This window comes from Piliocolobus tephrosceles, chromosome 14 (genome assembly GCF_002776525.5).
Source record: "Piliocolobus tephrosceles isolate RC106 chromosome 14, ASM277652v3, whole genome shotgun sequence".
NCBI classification, from domain to species: Eukaryota; Metazoa; Chordata; class Mammalia; order Primates; family Cercopithecidae; genus Piliocolobus; species Piliocolobus tephrosceles.
In genome coordinates this window covers 76,462,195-76,466,479 of record NC_045447.1, presented here as the reverse complement: position 1 = coordinate 76,466,479, position 4,285 = coordinate 76,462,195, and the positions used below count along the sequence as shown (strand labels likewise).

General features: G+C 44.7%; 1 pseudogene; it reads right to left on the bottom strand.

The window, feature by feature from the left end:
* Positions 1–483: 483 nt before the first annotated feature.
* On the bottom strand, positions 484–1,137 carry LOC111543246 (annotated as a pseudogene).
* Between the last annotated feature and the right edge of the window lie 3,148 nt (positions 1,138–4,285).

Genomic DNA, 4,285 nt, shown 5'->3' with positions numbered 1-4,285 from the left:
TATGGAGTGTGGATGAAGAAAAAAGGAGTGATTCCTACTATGAAAGATGAACTGTGGACATAGTCACTTGAGACCACTGAGAGCAATTAGCCAATTTCATTGTCACCAGGAGGGCACATACCAGAGAATCTGGGAGAAAACCTGGGCTAGAGCCCTTAGCATTCTCAGGCCTACTGGTGCTGTGATTCAACAAGCTTTCAGGGGATGAGGAGAACCAGAGACCACCACCATCACTTGTAAAAAAGGATACTATAGAAACAACACAATTGTCAAAAATCAGCTAGAGCTTAGACTGTATGCTGCTGAAATCTAGCCTGAGTTGCTTTCTTGTGGAGGGATTGAGACATGTGCAGAGATACCTTAAATATGTGCAGGTGGCCCTTCTTTTTAAAGGACATTTCATGAGCTCTTTCTACTCATTAGTTTTCCTAAGAGTTCACTGTTTAAGCTAGAAAGATGCTGCAAGCTATCTCAGCTAGCTTCTCATTTGGACATAGCACCAATACTACATACACAATTGAACAAGTGACCATATCTTCCTGATTCTTCTTTGGACTGAATAGATGTGATCTTGTTAAGAAAAATGTGTAGACATAGGGCCAGATTTTATCAGTCTGCATCCCAGAAAAATGGTGGAGCATGCCTGGGCTCTTGCATGATTAAATGACTGGCTTTGCCACAAACTTGTACTGTCTTATTCTGGCAGCAACTGCTTTGAGTTTATCATCCTCCTGCTGGACTAACAGTTCCCCAGAGATGTCATCAATCTCATGTCCACCAGGTGGATTGAAGCCCAGGATACGTACCCTAGTGCAAGAAGAGTGAATCCAACGTCAGCTGAGACAATCTTTAAGTGATTCAAATGGAATCTTCAAACTGATCACTAAATCTACTTCATAGATTTTGTCTTCAAATGAGGGCTTCGGTTTGTCCTAACGTCCTCAGAAAACCATCTGGGAGCCAGTGCTGGGCATACCTGTTCTCTAACTCTGACACGATTAGGCATGTGATCACATGGTCTGGAACCGAAAGACCGTTCTCCGTGTATTGTTTTGCCATGTCACTAACTTCGTTGTTGGCCTTGGTGTTCTCCCACAAGAAATGGCCATTGGAGAGATGCTGGAGGCCAAACTTCTGGGCCAAGAGTAGCGGCCAGAGGATGACCATGTGCAGGAGTTTGGAAGCCATTGCCTTTGGGAGGAGTGGCGTGGCCAAAGGTGCAGCCAAGATGACCAGAGGGAGCCCTGAGAATTTTGTTTCTTGGCCCCGACCTCTGGTACCCTCTGCTGGCTCTGGTATTGTGGTTACTCTCCTACTCAGAGAAGGAGAGACTTTTAAGACAACCCCTACCCTCAGCCCTGTGCAGGGACGAACTCAGCCCTGTGCCAGTAGTTACATTTCATAACGTCACTGCAAACACTGAGTTAGCAAAGACTGAACCATTGCTCTAAAGGAAATACAAGGTTAGGTCTGGCGAGTCTCTGGTCACATTTTCACCAATCAATACATAAATTTGCTCTGTCACCCAAGCTGGAGTGCAGTGGCACAATTATAGCTCACTGCAGCCTTGATTTCCCTGGGCTCAAGTCATCCTCCCATCTCAGACTCCCAAGTAGCCGGGACTACAGACCTGTGCAATCACGCCTGGCTAATTTTTGTATTTTTTGTAGAGATGGGGTTTTGCTATGTTGCCCAGGCTGGTCTCAAACTCCTAAGCTGAAGGGATCCTCCTGCCTTGGCCTCCCTAAGTGCTGGGATTACAGGCATGAGCCACTGTGCCTGGCCGAAATTTTTGTCAATATGAGAGCTGAAACAAGAAGGCAGAGTCTATGTCACCTTGTTTGCCTTGGCTGGGGACGTGCACATCCAGCGACTCAAAATTTTTAGTGTGTCTGAATGACCAGGAAAGTGCCATGAAAATTGATTTGGGGATTACAAATAGATTATAGTAAGTCGGCAAATTTGCAAATACAGAATCTGCAAATGACGAGGATCTACTATACCTAGACTTCACTCTTCTCCCTACTTATAATCTATTGGTACATCCCATTGACTGAACCCAAGCAGAGGTCAAAATAACCTGTCAATACCATCTTATAAAGGTCAACTTCCTGAGTACCAAACAGCGTAAGCAAGGGTGGACAATGGATCTGCAGGGGATCTAGAAAATATTGAGCACATTGTGCCACGTTATCTGTAGCCCTGACTGGGATCCCTAGGGATCTGCCCATTTTATAAGACATTATTCACTCATTCTTTTGTTCATCAAGCGTTTACTAAGCACCTAGCAATAAGCTATGTTCTGTGAGGTGTCTAGTAGAGGCTTGAAAATATTAGAAGATGTTGACCCCATTCTCTAAGGGCTCACCATCCAGAAAGAAGAGCTGATCGTCAACTGACACATATTTGAGCACCTCCTATATTCCAGATTTTTTTAGGTGCTCAGGATATGGCAGGTCCCGAGACAAATCTTTGCCCTGGCATAACTTACAGACCAGAGCAGAAGAAAGGCAAGTGGTTGAAAGATCTCACTGAAGGAGGGTTAGTGCCCTCATAGGAGCATTCACTCATCAGGGGAACAAGTAGGGCAGTGAGGGTGGCCACAGAATAGTAGGCAAGAGCTTTATGGAGGCAAGAAAGAGTATGGATTGAAGGGCTCTGAATCAATGCCTGGAACCCAGATTGGGGAAGTAAAAATGATGAGAGATGAAAGCATGTCTTTGCAAAAATATGATTATATTATTATTCCCAGTGCTAAGAAGTGCCAAAGAGAGGGACAGGTTAAAGCACTTGATGTTGAACTGGGAGAGCGTGTGCATTGTTATTGAACATTTCCCTGACCTCAGAACCACCATGAGGGAAATATTCCAGAACTCCTGGCTCACTGTAATAACTTCCTCAAAGACAGGGGTTCCTATCATCCCTCCCCAGCCTCTGTGCTGCACACGGTGCCCTGCACACCTCCACTCGGTGGCATGCATTCTTCTAGCCCATAGCTGCCCTTAATTGCCCAGGGAGGCCCACCTCCTCCTCCGGAGCACAAGAGTCAGAGTGGCAAAGAGAAGTTCTCCAAAGAGAGACTCAAAAGCTTAAAGAAGGTAAAATTGTGGGGCAAGTAGGATCCTGGGGTACTGCTCAAATCACATCATGCATGGCTCTCTTTTCCCTCATGGTGGTTCTGAGGTCAGAGAAATGTTCAATAACAATGCACACGCTCTCCCAGTTCAACATCAAGTAGTCATGCTCCATAGAAGTTGGAAGGATGGATGGATGATGGATGGATGGGAACATAGCAAAACCTAATTCTCCATACTGTGTGGGACCAGGCAGGCTTCAAGCAGTGGTTCCTTTCCCTCACTGAAGCTGGGAGTTCACCAAGTCCCTATATGCCTGGCTCTGCACTAGTCCCTCTCGCAGACATGAACTCATTTTATACTTCCAATAACCTTGAGAGGTGACCATTGTACACTCCATGTAATGCATGGTAGCTTAGTAACCTATTCCAAACATCATGGCTAGCAAGAGGTGAATTTAGACTTGACTCTAATGCCTCTGACTCCAAGTCACATCCTCTCTCTGTGTTCGTTTTCCATTTGCTTCCTCGTTTCTTTTCGTTTTTCTAATTATTTAGCAGGAAGTCCTTTTGAAATGGGATCTTCTCTGTTCTAAACAGGACTTAATGGAATTCTCTCCTTGGCAAAGGCACTTTCATTTCTGTGAATTATGGGAGCTCTTGCTACTCTCTCAGGAGTGTCTTGTTCTTTTAACCTTTCAAAGCACTTCCCCACCCCTCATAACATTTAAACCTCCCAAGAACCATATAGGATAATTAGGTGAAGTTATGATCCGTAGTTTCAGATGAGTAAACACAGGCTCTGAGGAATTTAATAACTAATCTGAAAGTCATGCAGTCTTACCTTGAGACAAAACAAGAAAGACTCTCCAGACTTCCAGTCTCTTCCTCCTGGCCTAGAAATGGCAAGTGGGCAACATCTTTTGCTGAGAGAAGTTCCGAGGCGAAGTTCAGGGAATGAGAAAGACCCGTGATCTGTTGACAATGCCTGTCATGGGTGAGAAAAAGGAAAATGGAGGCACATGTGCTTGGTATTTGCTATCCCAACTTACCTATAACTATTTCAAAGCCCTAAGTTGTTTTTCACCTTAATGAGGAATTATGTTAATTCTCTTACAAGTAAGGCCTGGCACATAGTTGATGCTTACTACAGAGACGTACTATAATTTACTGAGTGACTGCTATTCATCAGGCACTGTGCCAGGTTACATA